Below are 25,227 nucleotides of genomic sequence, written 5' to 3' on the forward strand. Positions count from 1 at the left end.
AAAATAAAATTGCTGAGACATGCTCTTCCAATTGGGCATCACCCTGTCTTTTAGTTAGAAAGCCTGACTCAACTTTTAGACCTTGTACTGATTATCGAAAAGTAATGTCACTAAAGCAGATCTTTTTTCTCTTCCTATGATGGAGGACTGCATAGATCAAGTTGGGTCAGGTGCCTTTGACAAAGAGAGCCCGTGAGATTGCTGCTTTTGTCACTCCATCTGGCTTGTACTGTTACAACGTAATGCCTTTTGGGTTGCGGAATGCTCCAGCCACCTTCCAGAGGCTGATGAATCTGGTGGTGTCAGGTCTGGAAGGGTGTGCCGTGTATCTGGAAGATGTAGTCGTTTACTCAGATTCTTGGGAGGAGCATATCCGGAGAGTACAAGCCCTATTTGAAAAACTGGTGTGGGCCAGGCTGACTGTTAATCTGGCAAAGTGTGAGTTTGCCAAAGCCACTGTGACTTACCTTGGAAAAATTGTTGGTCAGGGCTTTGTTCGTCCTTTGGAAGCAAAGATCGCCGCTGTGAAGCAGTTCCCACAGCCAACCACCAAGAAGGAACTAATGCGCTTCCTTGGAATGGCAGGCTACTACCGTGCCTTTTGTAAAAACTTTTCTGCAGTAGTGTCTCCCCTGACCAACCTGTTGAAGGCCAAGGCTGAGTTCATCTTGTCCACCCAGTGCCATGCAGCATTTGAGGCAGTAAAGGCTCTTTTGTATTCAGCTCCTGTGTTGGCAGTACCACGTTTTAAACAACCCTTCCAATTACAGGTAGATGCTAGTCAGATAGGGGCTGGGGGTATCTTACTGCAGGAAAGTGACAAGGGAGTGGAGTGTCCCGTTAGTTTCTTCTCCTGGAAATTTAGTAAGTACCAGCAAAACTATTCGGTCATAGAAAAGAAGGCACTAGGTCTCATCTGGGATTCACAGCACTTCGAGGTCTATGTCGGCTCTTGTTTGACAGTTTTCACTGACCATAATCAACTTACATTTTTGAAGTCTATGCAGAATCCCAACCAGCGGCTGATGCGTTGGGCCTTGTTCCTACAGCCTTATAGCCTTGACATTAGACACAGTGGTAAAAGTAACACTATGGCTGACGCTTTGTCCCGTGCTCCATTGAACTAACTTCATTTGTTTCTCTGTTCTCCCCTGCTGGTTGTCTTTTCCTCCTTCTCTTAAACTGCTCCCCAGGTACCAGGGCTGCTGAGATGGAGGAGTGGACAGATGGTCAGGGGATGCACAGCAACTACTAGAGCCAGGACTGGTAGCTATTTGTATTTTGGGGAACATTTTGAATTGGTTTTAATGTGGGCCAAATTTTGGGTTGAGGGTGGAACCCTCATTTTAAGGAGGGGGGTGCCACGGCCCTTTTCCTCTGACCTGCTGGGGCGGTTCCTCCTGTCGGCAGAGTTGAGCTCCACTAACACTCTCTCTCTGCTCCTCCAGGTACTCCCTTTGTTGTTTGGTTCAGGTTAACACTCAGACACATTCTCACATTCATGTTCACCCACTCATACACTGCACATACTATAACATTCTTACATACTCACATCTCATCCCTGTTTTATTTATTTGAAGTTACTTATAGGTTATGTAACGCTTGTTAAAGGCTAATGACAAGGAACTGACTATATAGATGTAGAAAGATGTTACCAGAAGAGGGTTCGTTGAGGAGCCCGAGGTGTGAATAATCACAGACAAAAATAAGGTTTAACTAGTTTTGTATTAAAGTGGCCAAGACACACACAAAAAAAAAAACAACAAACACACAAACATTAATAACAAAACAGTATTTGATTAATTGTCCCCAAGGTTCAGTTAGGTTAGATTGTTAGTCCATACGCTATGGTAATCCAGGGTTGAGAAGAGAATAGTTTTTATCCTTATAGGAAAGAGTCTGTATCCTACCGCACAGGTAGAGGTCTTAGCTCGCCATCTTCAGCTGAATTAGAAAAAGAAAAAGTTGTTGTGAACCAGGTTGTAGTGAGGGTGATGTCCTTTTTCTGGCATAAAAAAGAAACCTGACCGTTGAAGGGATGACAAGTTGATATCCGTCTGTGTAGTGGTATTAATGAAAGACAACATGAGCGGTTTGGCCCAAGTTGTGAGAGAGAAGCGAGTCCAAAAGACAGGTTATAATATTAGATCTTTAGGAAGATCCAGTAACTTTTTTTTGAAACGAGACGCCAACAGAGCATGCAACAGCCACAGGTGGGGAATGGAGGAGGGAGTGGCACTCTGACTCTGCAGGTAAATAGAGTTGGGGTGATGTCGCACAGGGCGTGGCCCGTCAAATTAAAAGGACTTAGGAGCTGAGGGCTACAGTTACAATAAACTATTGATTGGCCTAAACAATTTTGTGTCCCCTCCTTTTTTTCATGGGCACTGAGCCGGCCTGTGACATCATCAGGATCCAGTCAGAGTCTCTTTAAACTCAAACTGCTGCAGCTTCAACCTCTGAGGATCATCAGGACACAGATCAGCTTCTCTCCCTCACCAAGATCAGAACTTCCACTTCCTGCAGAGAGAAGAAGGATGAAGAGAGGAGATCAGCGAGTGTTTCCAGCCTCTATTTCTCCATCAGCTGTCAGTCAGTGATGCAGCACATCCAGGATAAAGAGCAGCAGGGACTTCAGTCCTGTTCAGAGCAGCTGTGGAGCAGAGCCAGCTTCCTTTCAGCTCTCATCTTAACGTGTTGGAGTGAACACACTGAGCTCCAAGCTAACACAGCTCAACACATTTTTAGCATCCAGTCTGGTTCCTCTGCAGGTTTCCCTCCAGTCCACAGTGGAAACCACCTGCTGAGAGTCCTGAAGGCTTCATTGCTGCACAAACACTGTAGTGATGGATTTACTGCTGCTACATGTTAGCTGCTGCTCCATTTAGACACAGAAACTCTGGCTGCTGATCAACATCTCATCTGTTTCTGAAATATCAGCTGACTAAGAAACATGGAGGCTGTCCCTGAACACATCTGGATGAGACTAATGACAGAAGGACACATGTCCAGATGTGCTGAGTGGACTTCTGTAGAAAGACCACATGGTGACTAAATGGAATGATGGTTTGTGAAATCAGAGCCACTGATTTCCAGGCTGCATTCAGACTGATCTCAGAGCTGTGGCTAAGATGAAACTGATCAGTTGTTTCCTGTTGAAAAGAGAGAACAAAGAGTCTGAGATCAGATCTGATGCTCCCACAGTTTGATGGATGAGGACCACTGTCTCTAGACATGTTGGAAGGCTGGCAGCTGGAATCCAGCTTCATTTCCTGGAGACATGAACACAACAACAACAGTCGTCTTCACATCAACACAAACACAGGAACACAACCAGCTTCTGGCTCCTCTGATTGGCTGATTGGTGTCTCTGTGTCCAATCAGGAAACCTGTCACCGTCCACCTCCCACTGAGAAGCTGCAGCTTTACTGGGAACACTGGATCTTTGCTTTGATACTAACTGGGTTTAGAACAATCCTGCTGACAGCAGCTGGACTCACTCCAACCATCTACTTACAGATTCTGCAGTTTGTAGTCTGGACTCTCTACAAGATCCTGCAGCTGCTGAACATCTGACTCCTTCAGGTTGTTTCTCCTCAGGTCCAGTTCTGTCAGATGGGAGGGGTTTGACTTCAGAGCTGAGACCAGAGAATCACAGCTGATCTTCGTCAAACCACACCACCTCAACCTGGATAAAGAACAGAAAGATGTGAGCTGATCCAACAGGATGCAGGTTAGAACAGTCCAACAGAAGCAGTTAAAGAGCTCTCATTAATATTAATGCCAACATGCTGCTGCTCCAATAAAGACCTGCTGACTTCAGCTCTTTATCTCTGTCAGCTCCACCAGCAGCTCCATCAATACAAACTCAGCTTCTGCTGCCAAATTCTTCAAGTTTCACAGAAAAAAAACCAACAATTGTGAGAACTTTTGGGGGAAAAAAACAAAAAGAGAATGCAATGATCAATTACCCCACAGTAGGGCTGCACAAAACTGAAAAACTGACATTAGGGTTTTTCTAACTCTGCATCACTTAATGAAAAGGTTTCAGGGGTGGTTTGGGGACCCAAATGCGGGAGGCGGGGTGGGAGATCCTTGCAGTTTTAAAATAAAAAAAAACAGAGGTAACAGAGGTGGGGCCCAAAAAAAAATAAAACATGAAAATATAAAGCAAACCAAAAAATAGGAAACACAGGGGAAACCAAACACGGGAGCCAGGGAATGAGGAAGGAGACCACAGCATGGGAAGACAGCTAAGACAAAAGGGGAACCAACAAAGAGTGAGAGCAGAAAGGGAGCATATATACAGGAGAAAAAGGGAGGGCAACGGGGAACAAGGCAGGTGGAAGGAGCAACAGGGAGCCGGGGGAAAAGGGAACATACAAACAAAGAGGGCAATAGAGGACAACAGAAAAACAGAAATAATAAAAAATCAGAAATTACAAAAAAACTGAAATTAACCAAAAAAACTAGAAAACAAGAGAAAGTAAAGAAAAACAGAACCAAGACCATACAAAATAAAGTGTGAAATGAAAAAAAATGAAGCTCCCCATTTGTGTGAACCCCTTTCTTCTTTTCATCTTTTTGTTTTGGGCTGTTAAAAATTCTTTTTTTTTTTCTATTGCTTTTTATTGGAGCCAGTGGCCCCTTGGGGGATCCTGCACACAGTGTGTGAAACCCTTTGTTCACCCAGGCCTTGTGAGCTGGGTGTTTGGGGGTTTTCTGCCGGGGGGGTTTTTTAGGGGGGGGGGGGGGGGGGGGGAAAGGGGGGGGGGGGGATTTTTAAAAAACCCCCCCCCCTTTTTTCCCATTTTTTTCCCCCCCCCCTTCATATATTAGAGGTTAGATTTTTTGATTTTAAAATTTTTTTCCCGCCCCCAATTAATAAAAATTTAGCCAAAAAAAAAAAAATTCCCCCCCCCAAAAAAGGGGGTCAAATTATGGGGGAAAAAAAAATTTTCATCTAAATCACCCCCAAACATTTTTCCAAACCCCCAAAAACAAAAACTTCTTCCCTTCATTTTTTAACCCCTTTTTTATCCCAAAATTTTTTTTCTCTTGGAAAAATTCCCCCTTTTTAAAAACCCTGAAAACACCCGAAAAGGGTGAAAAAGTCCTTTCATTTCCCCCCCTACCGGGAAATTTAGAAAAGTTTAGGTTTTAAAATAAGGGGCCCCAAAGACCAAATCAAAAAAATTTTTAAAAAGGGTTAAATTTTTTTTCCCGTTTCAAAAATTTTACAAAAAAACAATTCAATTTTTAAGCATCCTTTAAAAAATTTAAACCATGAAGGAAAAAACAAATTTCCCCGGGACCCTTTCCTTAATAGCCTTTTGAACCTTTGGTTGGGGAAAAGACAAAGAAATTTAAAAAATTTTTGGGGGGGGGGGGGTTTTTTTCCCTTTGGAAAAAACCCGGGATTTTAAAAAATTTTTTAAAAAAAAATTTTTTTCCAAAATTTTTTTATTTTCCATTGGGTTGGATTTTTTAAAAAAAAACCCCCCCAAAAAAAAATTTCCATTGGGTTTTTTTAAAAAAAAATTTGGGGGGGGTTTTGAAAAGTTTTAAGGCCCCCAAAAAAGTTTTTTTTTTTCCCCCCCAAAAAAAAAACCCGTTTTTAAAAAATTTCCCCCAAAAAAAAAAAAACCAAAAGGGTTTTTGGGGAAAAACCCAAAAAATTTTTTTTCCCCTTTAAAAAAATTTTTTGTTACCCCCTTAAATGTTTAAATTTTTTTTTTCCCCCCCAAAAAAAAAAAAAAAAAAAATGGGGGGGGGGGCAAAGCAAGAAAAATTTTTTGTTTTTAAAGGGGGGAAAAAACACAAAAAATTTTTTATTTAAAAGTTTTGGTGAAAAATTTTTTTTTTTTTTAAAAAAAAAAGAAGGGAAAAACCCCCGGGGGGGGGGGAATGGGGCTTTTTTTTTGGGGGGGGTTTTTTTTATTTTAATGAAACGGGGGGGGGGGGGGGATTGGGGGGGGGCCCTTTTTTTGGGGGGGTTTTAGGGGGGGGGGAAGGGGGGGCCCCGGGGGCCCGGGGGGCCCGGGGGCCCCCGGAACCGAGGCCCGGAAAACTTGCGCCTTTTCCCGGTTTTAAAAAATTTTCCCCCGGGGGGGGGGGTTTTTTTTTAAAAAAATTTTAAAAACTCGATGGCTTCGTTTTGTGTTTTACTTTTGTGTTGGGTTAAAGTTTGAAAGTGGGTTCAGGTCGTCTCCTGGTTTTTCTTTAAAACCAGGGTTTTTTGTTTCTTATTTTTTTATTTTTTTTTTCTGTTAATAAAATTTTTGGGGGGTGGGGAAAAAAATTTTAAAATTTTAAAAAATCCTAACTGCCTTTGTAAAATAGCCCTTTTTATCTTAAAATTTGCCCCGGGGGTAGGTTGGGGGAAAAAAGGGAAACCTTCCTTAATAATCTTGGGGTTCTGGTTTTTTCCGTTCCCCTTGCCCTTGGTAAATCCTTTTTTCTGGTTGGGGGTGGGAATTTTCCCCCCGTTTTTTCCTAAAACAAATTTTAAAGGGGGAAAGGTTTCCCCCCATGAAAAACAACCCTTTGTTTCATGTTTTTTCCTTTAATTTTGAAAATTTAGAGGGTTTAAAAAGAAAAACCCGGATTAAAACGGGGGGCCCCTTTGGGTGAAAATTAGTTTGGATTTGGTTTAAAAATTTTTTGAGTTTTGGGAAAAATTTCCCGAAAAAAGTTTCTGGGCGCCTAACTGTGTTTGGGGGGGGAAAAAAAGGTTTCTTTCCCCTTTTAGTATTTGTGGGGGTTTTTTTTTGGGGGGGGTTGGTTACGCTGGGGGGAAAAAATTTTTCGGCCCTGGTTTTCCCTTTTTAAATTTGGTGTTGCCGGGGGCGGTTAAAAAAAAATTTTAAAAAAAAAATAAAAATGGTTATTTTACTGGTGTCCCCAAAAAAAAATTTGTTAAAAAGTCCCAAAAAAGTGTTTTTGGTTTAAGGGATAAGGGTTGGGTTTTTTTTCAAACCATTTGGCCAGAGGCCATAAAAACAAGGGAGAAATTTTCTGGAAGAATATCCAGAAGGGCAGGGACACTAAAGCCTAACAATGCCTCCACCTTCCAGTCCAGATCCATCCAGCCTCTCTGGATCTGCTACTGAGAGATGCAGCAGCAGCACCGGGAGCTCAGAGCCTCGTACAGAGGAGGAGAACGGGAGAACCAAGTGTCCTCTCCAGGACTGAAGTCTTAGAGAGGTTCTGGGATTCTTTCTGCGTTCCACACTGCTGCCCATGTTGGCTCAACATCACTAAATAATGTTTCTGGGAATGGGAGTGGGAATTTCCTGCATTATCAGCTCTAAATTCAATGGATTCTGGGAAGTTCTGGATAATGCTGCTACCCCACACTGAAATTCAACTCATTGTTTCATGTTTCCTGCTTCCTACTTATTATAGCATAAATCATGAGAGGAAGTTTGAAAAAGAAATAACCTTTAACTGGATCAAAGCAGTGAAGAAGAAATCAGACTTTAGCCTGAAGATCCTCAGTGTGGATCAGTAGGATATCAGCCATATGTCTGCAGTTTAGAGTCAACACAACTTTACCATCAGAAATATCAGCACTAAACTAAAACATGGTGACTGACCTCAATGTCTGTAGTTTGCAGAGGGGAGACCGGAGAAAACCACAGAGCTGCTTCACTCCACCATCTTCTAGGTAGTTACTGCTCAGGTCCAGTTCTGTCAGATGGGAGGGGTTGGACTTCACAGCTGAGCCCAGAGAAGCCCAGCTGATCTCTGACAACCTGCAGTCATTCAATCTGAATAAATATTAAAAGACGTGTTGAAACAACTGGAGAGACAGGTTAAAACTAAAATAATGAAAAAATATTCAATAAAAATGAAGAAAATAATGTGACTGAAAGCTAAAGTCTCAGAAAAAATGATCAAGTTAAAGTAGTAAACCAAGCAGAACAAGAACATGTTCTAATGACGTGTGAAGGTCCAGATCAAGGTGTGTTTATTAGTCTCCTCCAGGGGAAATCTGTGTTGGACAAAGAGCAGAGCTGCAACACAATCCAGAGCCAGAACAACACAAGCAGATTTAACTGGTTGGAACCTTATTCCACTCTGGATTCTCATCAGTCTTTGTTCACTTTATAATAAAAAATAAATAAATAAACAGTTTTGAAAACTTCAGTATTCATTCTTTTCCTGCTTTGTGTGTCAACTGTCACGGTTGCTAAGCAACACAGCCTACGGCGTTAAAACCTGCCGAAGGGTACACCAGTTTGAATTCACAGCCAAAACTCTTCCTGTCTCCTTATTTTCACAGACTTGTAGCAAATATGCGTCCAAACCTCTGTAAACCTCTGCGTTGTTACAAGCAGCTCTTGTTGCGCGTCAGAACTCTGGTCTCAGCTGTTTCCCTCTGTTACGCACACCGATAAAACAGCTGTCCTTTATGCTACATAGACTTCCATACCCTCATTGGAAAGCTTATTTCATTGGCTACAAAGTCCAACAGTCTCATTGATCATAATCAATAACAGCAGAGCATTGTGTTGTTGAGGTATATTACCAACATGGAGCTAAATCAGTGGGCTGAACCATCCCCCTTGTTAGCCACCTGGAACCCATCCCCCTTCTCTTCTCCACAAGGGAGAACAAAGGATTCCCTCCAAAACAAGAACAAAGAAGACCTGGCCCACTGTGGGAGGCGGCCACCTCAAATGGACCAATCAGCCGAATACTCCAACAGGAAGTTCCCCCATGTCACACATGGCACAGACCAATCAGCCGATACTTTCACAGGAAGTGCTCCCGTGTCACACATGGTTTAAAAGCCAGAAGCAGACATTTTCTCTTTCTCTTTTTCCATGGGTTTGCAGCCCGTCAGGAGAGGCCCATTTCACGTGAAATATCAGAAGAAAGCTGACAGGAAGTAGCATTTCGTTTTCCTGCATCGAAAGTCACGGATCGCAGTGTTGCATCGTGCATAGCAACCGCGCTGACTGGGAGATAGAAAGCCTTTGAAGCTGACCGCGGAGTTTCGTTCTCCCCTTCCTTGGACGAATTGGCTGAGAGGACGCTCTCTTGCCGATCACCTCCTCAGATCACCTCCTGAAATCCCTCCCTTCCAACTCGTGAGCAGATCAACCCCTCTGCTGCGGCCCGAGCTGACTGAACTTTCCCGAGGGGCGGACCGGTGGCAGAGAAGCGCTGCCCGACAGAAACCAAGCTGCGGTTGCCGTGGAAACGCCAACCTCCCTCGGACGACGCATCTCACAGTAAAATCAATTTACTTTCTTTTGATGCATCAGAATTGCTGTGCTCAGGCGAGAGAAAGGCAGTTTAGGGTTTTTAATTAATGCTGATGTTCTTTTTTTTTATATCTGTGCTGATTAAGGGTTTGTTTATTTGGTTAAAATAAGTGTGTGCTTGTTCTTTCTTTCTTGGCTTTCCTGTCCTCTCCATTGTTTCTGCTTTGAGATAGAGATAAAGTTATCACATTCAGCCACGTGGGGTCCCGTGGTCGCCGCCATCTTGATCACAGGTCGCCCCCCCCATTTCTCTTTGTTCCCCTCACCGCGTGGTGAACAAAGGGGGGTGGTCCCCATTTAGCCACAACCATTCACACACATCACTACATTGCCAGGCAAAAAGGGGTTTTTGCTGAACGCTGCTATTGTTAATACATGTTCAATAATTTACCAATACTAAGCTGGATGTATTAATGTTCATGATCGATTGCACTGTTATCATTACACCTGCTGCTTGTTAATGCATTTAATCATTTGCTGATTTTAAGTTGGATGTATTAGTTTACACTGATCAATTGCACTATACCTGCTGTTAGCGGACATTAATGAATGTATTAATATCTGGCATATTTTGGACAATTTCAGACGCCAGTAATAGTTATTTCGTTGTTTCTATCTCGTTTAATTCTTTATTTTCGATTTTTCTTTTATTTCTCTTTTGAACTAGTCATTTAATCTACCTCGTGTTTATTTTTCTAGTAGTGTGTAGTGTTTGCATAGATGTTAGATTTCTGTAATCCTGAATTATTAGAATAAAGACATCATTGGTTAATCTGTAGTGGTTTTGGTCGTTCATATAACGGAGGGTTAATCACTCAGAGTAAACTCGATTCCTTTTGGTAATAGTGCGAATAAACAGAGATAGAAGGTTCTTTATTGATAATTTAATAGCTTTGCTGATAACTTAACCGGGGCCACTAGACTGGTGGATACCTGGATTTTAACAGCCGGTCCCCGGAACCCTCCAGTTGTGGATCAACAACCGGTAAGTAGATAACTCAGGGCTATAATTATCCACCTAAGAACACTAAATTGATTTTGGCCTTCGATGTTGAATAGGATAATAATTAACTATAACTCCAGTTCTAGTTAACCATATATTCATTATCTGCAGGACATTATTTTTGCACAACATATTGGTGTCCCTGGGTGGGCCTGAGATTGAAACTTCCGTTATATGAATAACAGATAAATCATCCAGAAATTAAAAACAGCTAAAAGCGCTACTACTGCTAAAATAGACCGGGTGTATTTGTGGTGTAGCAGTGACGGAGTCCAGCGGGTTTGAGTAGATTTAACGGCCAGTTAATTGAATCTCAGACTTATAATCCAATAGAGAATTGGTGATTTGGGACTTCAGCTGCGTTGTTTGTTGGTTGCTGCTATTCTGAAGCCGTGAGATCAAATTGTGGATTGGTGCAGCACAAAAGGGTTTTTAAAGTCACAGCGACTGGGTCAGTGTAGGCCACGTTGGCAGAGATTATCATCTCCCCCTAGTGGTAGCTTATGTAATTACGATTACTCAGCTGGTTCCAGTGTTTGAGACCCAAATTGTGTAGTGCTCTTCTTTAGGCGCAATCATGGTGGCGTAAGCGTGTTTATTGCAACACACCAGTTTGAAAATTCCCAGGCAAAGGCACCTTGTCTCCCCCTGGTGGTGGCCTTCTGAAATTTGCAGCCTGAATTGTGTAGAAGAAGAGTGACTTGTTTCTTTTTTCCATTTCGTTAAATTTTATTTATCTTCTATCATGCTGTTTCACTCGATGCTTTCTGTGCTGTGGACAAAGAGTGTTTATAACAATTTGGAGAGTGTTAAATACTCAAACTGCAGGTATAAAGAAACAAAACCTCATGGGGGAACCTCAGGTTTAATTGTTGCAGGGCTGCGCCTACCTTTAACCACTTTCTGCCAGGGTTTTCTAACACTGCATTATCCATTGTGTGTGCAAGAGTTGTCTTTGTTAACAGTGTCCTACACATTAGAATACATACACACGACCACACATCTATACACATATATACACACGTTCGAACCATCCAATCTTTACTTACTGAAAGGAGAGTGAATCAAAACCATTAAAACCCACAATTTAAAAGCAAATCGGCAACCTGTCAAATTCAAAAAGAGGAGGTCGCAACGTTAAAGCAACCTGCGAATTGTTTTATCCGCAACGTTCTACACCTGCCGTATAGGTAACTGAACCTATAGTAAACGAAGCGTGTTTTGTTTAGTTGCTGTAGTACAACACGGTTAGTGCGATTTGTAGCCAGTGCAACTGCGATTTCCTGCTTTGTGTTCCCATCCCTTGCGCGAATCAAATGGATAGGGATCAGGATCAGCAAGCAGTGAGGAGCTTCTGGGTGCGGCAACGTCCATCGAAATGGACGCCCAGACTTAATAAGCTCATTGATTTCGTTGTTCAGATGACGAAACACAGAGCCCTTGGTAGTTTTGGATCTAGAGGCTGTGGAAAGCGAGATTGAGCAGCTAATGGCGATCAACTAATAATCCAAGGGAAAGAGATGCTTATTGCAACGTGCTTGATCAACTTGCCGTTTTTTTTTGCTGTATACAGAGGAGTCCAGTTAGAAACAGAACTCTGCGCGTGAAGTGCCTGAAAAACTGCGTGTAGAAGCTGAATAAATGCGTGCAGAAGCCGAAGAACTGCGTGCGGAAGCTGAAGGAAGGTCAAGAAGAGCAGAAGAGAATGGGATGGTGACTCTAACTTCCTGAAGAACGCAAAGGGGGGTGTGCTCCCATGCCCACATAGGATGAAGTGGTCAGAACAGAAGGGTCAGACGAAAGTCAGACGAAAGATCACAAGAAAGAACAAAATGTTCTCCTTTAATAGAGCGAATGAAAGTGAACCAATCCCCCTGCTTTAGATATGTTGGATAAATTGTGGTAACCAGGGGAGATCCTCCTCTTAGCAGCGCCACAGAGCAGAGCTAGCATGAGGGAGCAGGGAAGTTTCGGTAGTGTAGCGCGTAGTTCCCACAGAGCAGAGAGCTAGCAATGAGGGGCAACATAGAAGGTTCTGTTTGTGTGAGTGCGTAGTTGTCCACAGAGAAAACAAGCTTGTTGACCACAGAGGATGCAGGACCTGAGCTGGCCTACCAGGTCCCCCAGTTATTAGAGCAAAAAAAAGGTCATGAAATACCAAAACGAAGCACGAGCTGCTATGGACACACCATTGCCACAAAGGCAGCTGTATCAAGCCACACCACATACTGGGACACACTGGTGAGCGTTATTTCTAGTTTACCCGCTCCTGAGGCCGCTGGGGACCATGGCCTAAAGGCTACAATGGAGCAACGGGCTCACCAGTGGTACCATGAGCGATTCTCACACCCTGCCTCCAAGGAGGGTCAGAGCAGAGCTTTCCCCACCCTACCCTTGCGATCCGTTAGCTGGCTAGAGCTCTCAATGAGGAATTCAGATAGTCCAGCCCAGTCCCAGAACAGGGATTACGGATGAGCAACAACTGATCCCCCGCCCACGACATAAAGAGCGTTTTTGGACCCCAGCAACTACTGAATCCACCATCGAAGACTACCTTAGAGAGGTAGAACTTTGGTCTTTAGACTTACCCCATCCCTCCGGCCGGGAGAAGTTAATAGATAATATCTGAAAACTACTCTCTGAGAAGCGTGCATGTGTTCATAGAGAGCCTCCCAGCCCTCTGTTCGACGAACCCTCGCTCATTCCTCTCTTTGTCATATCACTGTAGAGAGGAATATTCCAGTGCACACACTGATACCGGCTCCGCGATGTTTCAGTTGGGCCCTCCTCATCCAACAAAAAGAAATGAATCGCCGATTAAGGTTACTAATCTCCGTCGGTTGCGAGCCCATCATTTTCAGGGGTGCAGCGCCCCTGGTGGCTGGAGAAGATCACTCGCCTGAAATATTCCTTTTCCTCCATAATCCTCGATGACAGCATAAGAATAAGATGTCAACCATGTACTGCCGAACCCAAAACCACCCATGCAAAAATAAGGAAATATGCACAGAAATTTTATTACACTTGTGAGCATGGAGGAAACGCGCGTCCGCACCCAGCAAGGGTAACAGAAAAGGCGAACACCAGGGTCCTACAGGTTCAGGCAGAATCATTGGAGAAGTTTAGAGTTTTGAGGGACAAGCAGGTTCCTCCTTCCAAAGCCTAGCACTTAAGAAGGGATTCACACAACCCGTGAACCCGGCCCACAAAGAAAGGAGACATTCCCAGGAATGGAAGAGTATTCACAGAATAAGAGGAGCAGTGGGTATCCAAACGAGGTACAGACTCAGAGCATGAGCCGATATGAACAGACAGCCTGACCAGCAGGAATCTTAAGATGAGTATAAGGTAAACATAAAAAAAGAGAAGAGATCAGGAAATGAGAAGCTAGAGCATCAGCCAAGAAGGAATGGAAGCTAACCTCCATAGGTTCTGAGTTAACCGAAATGTTCGTCAGATCAACAACCCCTCTCAAGACCCAGTCTGGACATAAAAATCCTCAAGGACCAACCCGACCCGAAGCCATCCTTCAGCATGACTATGCGGGACTTACCTTACCACAGCTTCCTTATTACACTTAGTGGAAAAGGAAGGTCCAGGTGGTGAGCCCCCAGAATCCCCTCAGATCTCCTCAGGAAGAACCTTTATTTTGGTCCACCTCTTTTCAGAGAAGACCAATCCCCACTCAGGAAAACATCCTTACCAGGAAGTCAGTAACATTTGTCAGGAGGTAAGATCAGGAAATGGATCTTACTTAGACTGTAGAACCGGTTCTGGCCTGTTCAGGTCAGCTGCTGCCCATGGCTCACCTGCAGAGGTCCAGGGAGGCTGCAAAGCAACCCGACACGCTCCCCAGCAGGTGACCCATCAATCGTCTCAATCATTTGACAACAAACAGGGGTGTTACTCAGAACATTCCACCTGTTGTCAGCTCCAATCATCAGCCCTTTTGGAACTAACTCCTCCTAAGCAAAGGGGGGTTACATCCATTTGGTCCAATTTACAGATGAACTGGATCGGACCAGTTCTCATCCCGATAGAACGTACTCAACATCTTGCATTTGTAGCATTCTTCTCCATAGAGCAGGTAGACGGAATGAAATGCAACCCAGAATCCACTTCCGCCCGTGGAATGGAGTGCACCTCCATTCTTAAGAACACATGTGCATAGTACCAGTCAGATTGAGTGTATGTTAACACACAGGAAAACATGCACTGATCTCATAAGGTTTCATTTCCACATTTCAAAATTTCACAGCTTTTGAACTAGCCTCCTTCTTAAGGGAAGGACTACAAGGTCATAATATCCATAAACCATTTGTGAGCATAATGCACTGGACAGATCCAACAGAAGTGGTAAAACTTGACATGATATCCTCTGAAGTTGTCAGAAATGTATGCAGGTTAGACAACTCATCTGGAACCAGCTTGCTAAAAGGAGTGATCACACGCATCTGATTCCCTTTCTAGTTTTGGTAAAGATTTAAAGTTGAACGGTCTCTAATGTCTGCAACACCTACAAATTCACCTGGCTTATGACTTAGTTGTTCCAGTTTTTGTAAACTCTGATAGCTTAGAAATTGGATTCATGCTAAATCTCCTTATCATTCAGAGAGCCAATGCGTATAGGCTTATTCCGCGTTAAGCATGAGTTTTGAAAGATAAACCCATGTCCACCTAAACCTCCTCAATATTAGCCTATATTGACATCGATCACAAGCTCAATCTAATGCATAGAAATGACCGCACAGATGCTATGCAATGTCCATTCCATGGTTCTTATTCCCAGGATCATCACAACGGCAATGGCACACACAGCGTGCTAGGGAATAAGAACTAGAAACTAGACACCTTCACCCTTTTCCCCTGGATTCATAGTGTCACAGATTCAGAACCCCTGAAAGAAAGAGCTATGAATCATAGTTAGCATTTTTCACCTATCTCTGTCCTCTTTGCATGCTTCTTTCCTTTCTTCTCTTGCTTAAAGCAAATATGCTGAACCAAAATGCTACAGGGTTGCTAATGTACAACAAATGTCTGTGTTTCAATGTTTGGTGACATTGCAATGAGGTTAGTTAGCTAGCTAGCAATACACTCGCCGAGCACCTGCCTCCTCTCCCTGAGCCAGCACCCACCTCTAATGAACGGCCAACTGCACATTGGACACCTAAACGCAACCTTGTTGGCAATATGGATTAAAGAACTTGGTTAGCTTTAAAGACTGAACCGGATATCCACTCTTCAAAGCTAAAAGGGGGGAATATGTTGAGGTATATTACCAACATGGAGCTAAATCAGTGGGCTGAACCATCCCCCTTGTTAGCCACCTGGAACCCATCCCCCTTCTCTTCTCCACAAGGGAGAACAAAGGATTCCCTCCAAAACAAGAACAAAGAAGACCTGGCCCACTGTGGGAGGCGGCCACCTCAAATGGACCAATCAGCCGAATACTCCAACAGGAAGTTCCCCCATGTCACACATGGCACAGACCAATCAGCCGATACTTCACAGGAAGTGCTCCCGTGTCACACATGGTTTAAAAGCCAGAAGCAGACATTTTCTCTTTCTCTTTTTCCATGGGTTTGTAGCCCGTCAGGAGAGGCCCATTTCACGTGAAATATCAGAAGAAAGCTGACAGGAAGTAGCATTTCGTTTTCCTGCATCGAAAGTCACGGATCGCAGTGTTCCATCGTGCATAGCAACCGCGCTGACTGGGAGATAGAAAGCCTTTGAAGCTGACCGCGGAGTTTCGTTCTCCCCTTCCTTGGACGAATTGGCTGAGAGGACGCTCTCTTGCCGATCACCTCCTCAGATCACCTCCTGAAATCCCTCCCTTCCAACTCGTGAGCAGATCAACCCCTCTGCTGCGGCCCGAGCTGACTGAACTTTCCCGAGGGGCGGACCGGTGGCAGAGAAGCGCTGCCCGACAGAAACCAAGCTGCGGTTGCCGTGGAAACGCCAACCTCCCTCGGACGACGCATCTCACAGTAAAATCAATTTACTTTCTTTTGATGCATCAGAATTGCTGTGCTCAGGCGAGAGAAAGGCAGTTTAGGGTTTTTAATTAATGCTGATGTTCTTTTTTTTATATCTGTGCTGATTAAGGGTTTGTTTATTTGGTTAAAATAAGTGTGTGCTTGTTCTTTCTTTCTTGGCTTTCCTGTCCTCTCCATTGTTTCTGCTTTGAGATAGAGATAAAGTTATCACATTCAGCCACGTGGGGTCCCGTGGTCGCCGCCATCTTGATCACAGGTCGCCCCCCCCATTTCTCTTTGTTCCCCTCACCGCGTGGAGAACAAAGGGGGGTGGTCCCCATTTAGCCACAACCATTCACACACATCACTACATTGCCAGGCAAAAAGGGGTTTTTGCTGAACGCTGCTATTGTTAATACATGTTCAATAATTTACCAATACTAAGCTGGATGTATTAATGTTCATGATCGATTGCACTGTTATCATTACACCTGCTGCTTGTTAATGCATTTAATCATTTGCTGATTTTAAGTTGGATGTATTAGTTTACACTGATCAATTGCACTATACCTGCTGCTAGCGGACATTAATGAATGTATTAATATCTGGATATTTTGGACAATTTCAGACGCCAGTAATAGTTATTTCGTTGTTTCTATCTCGTTTAATTCTTTATTTTCGATTTTTCTTTTATTTCTCTTTTGAACTAGTCATTTAATCTACCTCATGTTTATTTTTCTAGTAGTGTGTAGTGTTTGCATAGATGTTAGATTTCTGTAATCCTGAATTATTAGAATAAAGACATCATTGGTTAATCTGTAGTGGTTTTGGTCGTTCATATAACGGAGGGTTAATCACTCAGAGTAAACTTGATTCCTTTTGGTAATAGTGCGAATAAACAGAGATAGAAGGTTCTTTATTGATAATTTAATAGCTTTGCTGATAACTTAACCAGGGCCACTAGACTGGTGGATACCTGGATTTTAACAGCCGGTCCCGGAACCCTCCAGTTGTGGATCAACAACCGGTAAGTAGATAACTCAGGGCTATAATTATCCACCTAAGAACACTAAATTGATTTTGGCCTTCGATGTTGAATAGGATAATAATTAACTATAACTCCAGTTCTAGTTAACCATCTATTCATTATCTGCAGGACATTATTTTTGCACAACAGTGTGATGTTATAGCCAACTTATCGGTGCATAATTTGCTGACAAAAAAGCAGCACTTAGGAGATTTCAGGGAGTGTACCAGACTCAAATCAAGTTATAGAAAGATGCGGACACTTTTGTGTTGTAGCTATGAAGATGAGGTAAAGAAACATACCAAACGCCACGGGGAAACTAATGAGTAAGGAGGTCATATTAGAAATATGCTAAGCAGTAGTCATGACCAGCCAGCTTTTCTGATGTCACCACCCTGACGTTATGTGGCGATTTACTCATGGAATATTTTTCTTACAAATATGATGCATTACTTTTAATCTGTGGACCGTTATGGAAAAATGAAGCATAAACAATTGAAGAATGGATTTATAAAACAGCTTCTGGACGCCTTCGTAGGTATGTTGTTGTGGCTGCTTTGTCATGTTTATATTTTCCCATGCTGCTATATCTATGTTATTTTTGCTTTGGTGGTTGCTGTGTTCATAAAGTGAACCTTGTGGTTGAATTGTGGAGAATCTAAGCTTTCCAATGATGTTTAACATGTCCATATTGATAAACATTTTACTGGTGGAATTTCCATGCGCTCTGAGTTATTACCTCTCTTAAAACGCATTGGATTTTAAGAGGTTAAAGCTTTTACTGTCGTCTTCTCAAACATTATTTTTCATTATAATTGTTCCAACATGTTTGTGGTTCTGATTCTACTCCAGAGGAACCAAACACCATTCTAGATGTAAAGATATAGATAAGAAATGAGAAATAAAGCCATCTTATCTCATCTTACCGTCAAGAAAATAAAGTTCAATATTTGATGATGTTGATGATGTTTGATTAAAGAGAAAACTCACCTCAGTTTCTTCACTTTGGAGATTGGACTCTTCAGTATCTCACACAGATGCTTAATTCCAGAGTCTCCAAAGGTTTCCTGTTCATCGACCTCATATACTATCAATCTAGTCAAGGTTTTCCCTCCATCGATCTGATCAATTATCACTTCAGTCAGATGAAGGTTGGACTTCAGAGCTAAGGCCACAATTTCACAGTCAGCCTCATTGAGAGAAAAGCCACCAAGTCTGTGATTAGAGGAGAAATAAAGTCAGTTCTAATGAAATCAGACAATCTGGATGATAAACACAGACTAAACCATGATGAGCAAACAGTGATGTCATCATCTGATGAACATCTGCTCTCCACATAAAGGCCCAAACCTCTGGGAGGAGACAGAGCGTTTGGGTCAAGCAGCATTTTTCATGTGAAAGCAGTGAAAGTTCTCCCAGTAATTAGAAGAGGCTGGAATGTCTAAAGGGTTAAAGCTCATGTCTCTGCAGGTCTTCATGGAGGACATCTAACAGCTTCAACAAAGGCTGCAGATGAAGTGTTGATGAGGAAAATGGTTCCAAACTCTGGAAGCAGAGTTCTCACAGCTTTGGGAGGATCTGACAGAAACTAGGACTCCTACAGAAATGACATTTTCTGAAACCAGACACACATCAACACATTTTGGCTCTAATTTACAAACTCAAAGGGAAATCTGTGGCAGGAAGAAAAGTTGCTTCTGGATCCAAACAACTCGTCTCCATGGCAACAGCAGCAATGCAGGGATTGAACTAAATGATCCAAGTTTCCATCAAAGCTAAACAGAGATTTTATAAAAACAATCAAAGACTAAAAAGGTGAATTCTGGGCTAACAGGCCAATGAGTTAAGAGGAGTTTAAAGGTTCTGATGGGTCTCTGGCTGATTGGATCTTTAGAGAAAACAGATTTTTTTTACGATCAAACGTTTTTTTCATTTCAATGGAAGATGGAAACTGATCCAAAGTAGAATATTTTAAAATGATCCAAATCTCTAAACACCAAAAGCTGCAGCAGAGCTGTCCTGAAGGAAATGAACGTTTAGATGTTTGAATGGTTGAAATGGTCCAAAGGATGAAGGAAGAAGTTAAAGAGCAAAAATGTCCAGAAGCAACTAGAACCATGAAGAAGAACCAGGAGGACAATAGAGCTGAATCAGCATCACCCCATGAAGACATTTGGACTCACCGAGCCTTTCTGCAGTTCCTCACAGCTGGAACCAGTCTACGTCGTCCTCCCTCTGATGTGTTGTACTTCTCCAGGTCCAACTGATCCAGAACATCTGACATCTGCAGCATGTAGGCCAGAGCTGAGCACTGGATCTCTGAGAGATACTTCCCAGATTTCAGGAACTGTTGGATCTCCTGAAATAGTGAGAGATACTTCATCTCCATCAGACAGTGGAATATGTTGATGCTTCTGTCAGTAGAGATTATATCAGTGTTCATCTCCTTCAGATTATTGATGACTCTCTGGATGGTTACTGAACTGGTCTCCATCTGACCCAGCAGAAAGCCTAAGAGTTTGTGGTTGGACTCCACAATGAGGCCATGAAGGAAGCGAGCAAACAGGTCCAGGTGGCCGTTTGGACTCCTGAGGGATTTCTCCATGATTCCCTTCATGAAGTCCTCCAGAGATGTTTTTCTGAAGATTTTTCCCATTAGTCTCTCCATTGATGTTTTTCTGTATTTTTCTCCCAGGAAGTTCTTCACCACCTCTGTGTTCCTGCTGGTGAAGCAGTGGAGCATGTAGACTGCAGCCAGAAACTCCTGGATGCTCAGATGAACAAAGCAGTAGACTGGTTTCTGGAAGATCAAGCTCTCTCTTTTGAAGATCTCTGTACAAACTCCTGAGTACACCAAGGCCTCTGTGACATCCAGACCACACTGCTCCAGGTCCTCTTGGTAGAACATGATGTTTCCTTTCTCCAGATGTTCGAACGCCAGCCTCCCCAGCTTCAGGAGAACTTCCCTGTCAGCCTCCATCAGCTCCTGTGGACTCGTCTGATGTCCTTCATGGTACTTGTTCTTCTTCCTCCTGGTCTGGACCAGCAGGAAGTGGGAGTACATGTCAGTCATGGTCTTGGGCAGCTCTCCTCTCTGCTCTGTGGTCAACAGGTTCTCCAGAACTGTAGCAGTGATCCAGCAGAACACTGGGATCCCACACATGATGTGGAGGCTCTTAGAGGTCCTGATGTGGGAGATGATCCTGCTGGACACCTCTTCATCACTGAACCTCCTCCTGAAATACTCCTCCTTCTGGGCATCGGTGAAGCCTCGTACTTCTGCTACCCTGGAAACACAGGAAGGAGGGATCTGATTGGCTGCTGCAGGTCTGGAAGTTATCCAGACCAGAGCTGAGGGAAGCAGGTTCCCCTTGATGAGGTTCATCAGCAGAACGTTGACTGATGTTTTCTGTGTGACGTCAGAAACAAGCGGACTGTTGTTGAAGTCCAGAGAAAGTCTGCTTTCATCCAGGCCATCAAAGATGAAGAGAAGCTTCCAGACAGCCATCTTCTCTGCTGGGAGCTTCTGGAGGGTTGGATGGAAAACATGGAGCAGAGTGAGAAGACTGTGCTGCTGATCTCTGATCAGGTTCAGCTCCCTGAAGGAAAGCAGAACCACCACACTGACATCTTGGTTCTCCAAGCCCTCTGCCCAGTCCAGAGTGAACTTCTGCACTGAGAAGGTTTTCCAACTCCAGCGACACCGCTGGTCAGAACCACTCTGATGGCTCCATGTTGGTCAGGGAAGGCTTTGAAGATGTCCTGGCACCTGATTGGAGAATTATGGATGTTCTGGATCTTGGAAGCTCTCTCCAGCTGCTTCACCTCATGTTGGGTATTAACCTCTTCACTCTGTCCCTCGGTGATGTAGAGATCAGTGTAGATCTTGTTGAAGAGAGTTCTACTTCCTGTTTCATCACTTCCTTCAGTCACACATTCACATCTCCTCCTCAGGCAGATCTTATGTTCCTCTACAACCTCCTGCAGACCAACAGCTGCTGAAACACAGAAGAAAAGACGACTGAAGGAAAAAAACTGATACACTGATAAAGATGGAACCAAACCATCTGGAACATCAGGAGGTATTATCATTAGAAGGTCTCTTCCTTCACACTACGTGGTTCTAAACAATCTGATGTGTCCCCAGAACCTTGTTAAATTGTCAGACAGCATATTTCTGCCTGTTTTCTGGCCTGTATTTGTTCACTGTCAGGATCTGATTTCCAAAGCAGAGAAAATGAAGAAATGCTGACAGAAACATGCTGCAGCTTTCAGCAACATCCACTCTTTAGCATCATGTCACCATTGTCCTCATTGGACCGGTTCTATTGGACCTTCTCCAACGAACACAGCAGCTCCAGATGAGGCAGAGAAACAGAAAGGTTCCTCAGCATTTTACAGCCTTAATGAAGGAAAATAGAGGAAATGATTTAACCTGCCAGAGAAACATCTCATTGGAGCAGCTATTTTCACATTTAACCCTTTAAGCCAGAGAATACCCCCACCACTATGAACCTCTGAGGGTGGAGCTTTGTCTATGCTTTTACAACTTTAACATAATGTAAAAACTAAAACTAATATTCTTTTCTCTAAGTCCTTTAAATGTCTGCAGGTGATGATTCTCAGTAATCCAGCTCAGAGTCATTCCAGAGAAGTAAAAAAATAATCCACTGGACTTTGTTTCCAAGTTTGACGACGTTTTCCTTCACATCCAGGAAACTTTTTCAATTAAAAATGTCAGAAATAATGTTGAGTTCCAGGTTTTATAGAGTGGACCAAAAACAAAGCTTTGCTTTGGTTTAGAAAACATGCGAATTGAACTTGACGAACGGGTCCACCCCTTAGGAATGGGGGTTGTTTGGGTTCTTTGTTAGCCTGCAATGCCCCATACCTGTCTATATCTATGAAAGAGGGGTCGCAAGGGGGAATTGCTGGCCTGGCTGAACAGGCAAGGTCTTTAGTTCCCCTTTAAGGAGGTGGGGGTTATAATGATAGCGGGCGGGAATCAACTGTATCGCTGCATTGTTGATTTTTGAAAGCTGAAATCCACACCCTCTGTTTAGGGTTGGTTTTTCACATCACCACTTGTTTTTTTCTGGTTTTACAGCACTATAAACAAATTACATGACTTTCTCTGATGTGTCCTGGTGATGTATTCTCTGTGCGTATCAGAGAAAATAACATATCTGACTAGAACAGCTTTGCACACAGAGCACTTTATGCATCAGATTCAGGAGGTTTGTTGATTTGTTCGGCACTGAGGACAATTTTGAAATCAACTGCAGTCCTGATGGCACAGAATTGAAAATGATCAATCCAGAATTTGGAGGAAATTCTGAGGGGCAGTGATGCAAAATAGAGGAATTTATCAGATTTTAAAAAGGATGAAGAGCAGCTCAGACTGAACCCCGTTTATGAGGATATCATTCACTAACTTTTTAATTCCAGCATCATCAACCTTATCTGTCGATTGCAGTCAGAGAATAACAAGATTGATTAAATAACAAGATTGTTTTATGGTATGTTTCTTTTCTTTAAAGCTCAGCCGTGTCCTTGTTGCGGGCAAGTAAAACCAGCATGTTAACCTTATGGTTTGAGAGGATCTGAGAGGGGTGAAAACATTTCCAGCGACACTGAAAACCCTCTTGGACGGTGCGCTCATTAGAGGAGCGACCGGAATGCATGTTTCTCCTCAGTAGAAAATGGCACCATCTCTTCAGCACGGTACCATGTAACAGCGGCTGTGAGACATTTATGTCTGTCATTGTCTCTGCTTTACTTAGCGACTCGAGCAAAGGCTTTGCCGACTCCAAGCTGTCGGCTGGCACCGACATTAGCCGCCCCACGACTCTGTGTGGCAGGAGGCGGCGGTAGCCGCGCCGTAACAGCTGGGTGGTAGCTAGCTAGATGAGCCCTTAAATTCGTTGTTACAAATTGCCTCATTTAAATTGTCAGACTCCCCCTTTTCATTTGGCTGAAAACCTAAATGCTCCCAAAGGGGCGAAGTAACATTTGGTTTTGATATCAGTGCAGCTGCCATTTTATCCTTCTCAACTGTTGACCCAAGATGCGGTGATAGCGGTGGCTGGTATTGTAGCACGGTGAGCTTCTTGGTATCGCAAAATTTCATTCGTGATACAATGACGATGCTCTCATTTTCAGGGGGACTTCAGACTTAAATTCAACAATATGTCACACACTGTCTGTTTCATAGCTTAAGTAGATTATTTGAACTCATAAAGAGCCTTATAAAAAATAAACACATCACATTGCATAGTCATTATGAAGTCATGGAAAGTCTCTAAATTGTGAAATATGACATATATAAATTTATTGCAAGAAAAGTGATGGATTTATATAGAGAAAAATATATTAACAGAGCAGAATAATACAGATGTGCTAAAAGTGCTAAATTGATGATGTACATGTAATATATGTATTTATTACATTGTTACGTCATGGCTGCACATGAGCAGGCCCTAAGCACCAGAGCAATAGGGGCCCAGATCTACCACACCAGACAAGACCCCAGGTGCAGACTGTGCAAAGAGACGCCTGAGACAATCCAGCACATAACTGCAGGCTGAAGATGCTGGCAGGGAAACCTTACATGGACTATGACCAAGATGCTGGTATGCACAGTGAAAATGCCTTGTCATTAAAACTGAATTAACAGACAACCACCACAAGGGGGCAACAAATACAAACTGACAGGAGTCAGAACAATACATTATGATAAGGAGGGTGAATGTTATGAAAAACACTGTTTCATATGCAGAAGTAACCATACTCTGGAAATCAGCTCCTTCATTTGACCAGCTTCCTATTTATGAGGTAAAAACACATTTAGAACATTTTGGACACTTTTGGCACAGCTGTGGTGAAATCCCAGGTCTGCTGCCACACTGTTCACTGAAACCTTTGGGGAACAAATATGCTTCAACCAATTCAGTCCAAATTTGCAGTTACAGTCAAGATGTGGGTCTATACAGTCTGAGGCTTTAAAAACATTTTTAAGGAGGTTTTAATGATGTTTTGCAGGGTTTATTTTTGAAAGGAATGATTCGAAAAAACACTTAAAAGCCTGCTTTCTGACTATGCTTAAAAATGTTGGTTGTGATAAAAATTAGTTGAATAATATTCTGTAATGACTTTGTGTCATAAAATAATATTCTTTTACATTTCCATAACTATGGCATTAAACGTGATTTAATCAGATATGTAATTTCAGGCAGAAATTGATCCTAAAAACTTCTGGGCTTAAAGGGTTAAACAGCATTTCTCACTCAGAGACAGGATTAGATGTTTATGAAGAATAATTAGAGACTGGAAATGACATGGGACTGATTTAGAATATCTTTCCAATGATTCCATGTTTTAAATATAAATATCTATCCTGTAATCAGTGATCTATTTTCAGAGGAAATCCAGGTTTCTGTCTCTCAGACTTTCCTTCCCTCTTCTTAGAAAAGCAGAGCAGCAAGTTGCTTTATCCACCTTTTGGTTTTCGTGCATCAAAATGACCTTCAGCTTTAAGGAGATGTTTAGTTTTAATACATTTAGCCCAAAGGGCTGAAAACAGAAGCAGTTCAAAGCAAACCCAATAGGTTGTTGGGTTGAACACAGACTTTGGTAGATTTACAGTAGATGGAAATACAGAGATTTAGTTGGATAATTGATCCCAGAAAGACTTTGAAAAGCTTGAATGTCCAAATCCAACTAAAGACAGAATTGGTTCAACAGAAGGAAGCTCTGATTGGAGATGTTCAGTCTTACCTGCTGCACAGCTGCTCTGATTGGCTGTCAGCGGTCCAGCTCCAGGTCTGGGTCTTTTTCTAGGCTGAGGTTTGCTCCTCTTCCTCCATCTGTAAAGACATTTCTTCATCACTGAAAGGTTAACTACCAACAGGGCGGGGCTCTCCTACTGAAGATGAAGATGTTCATGAA

The 25,227-nt window shown here is 42.9% G+C and overlaps 1 pseudogene; it reads right to left on the reverse strand.

The window, feature by feature from the left end:
• Positions 1-2,577: 2,577 nt before the first annotated feature.
• The window catches only part of LOC119777708, a 31,993-nt pseudogene continuing 9,343 nt past the window's right edge, over positions 2,578-25,227 (reverse strand).

This window comes from Cyprinodon tularosa, unplaced genomic scaffold, assembly GCF_016077235.1.
Source record: "Cyprinodon tularosa strain WSP-4 unplaced genomic scaffold, ASM1607723v1 ctg1260, whole genome shotgun sequence".
NCBI lineage: Eukaryota > Metazoa > Chordata > Actinopteri > Cyprinodontiformes > Cyprinodontidae > Cyprinodon > Cyprinodon tularosa.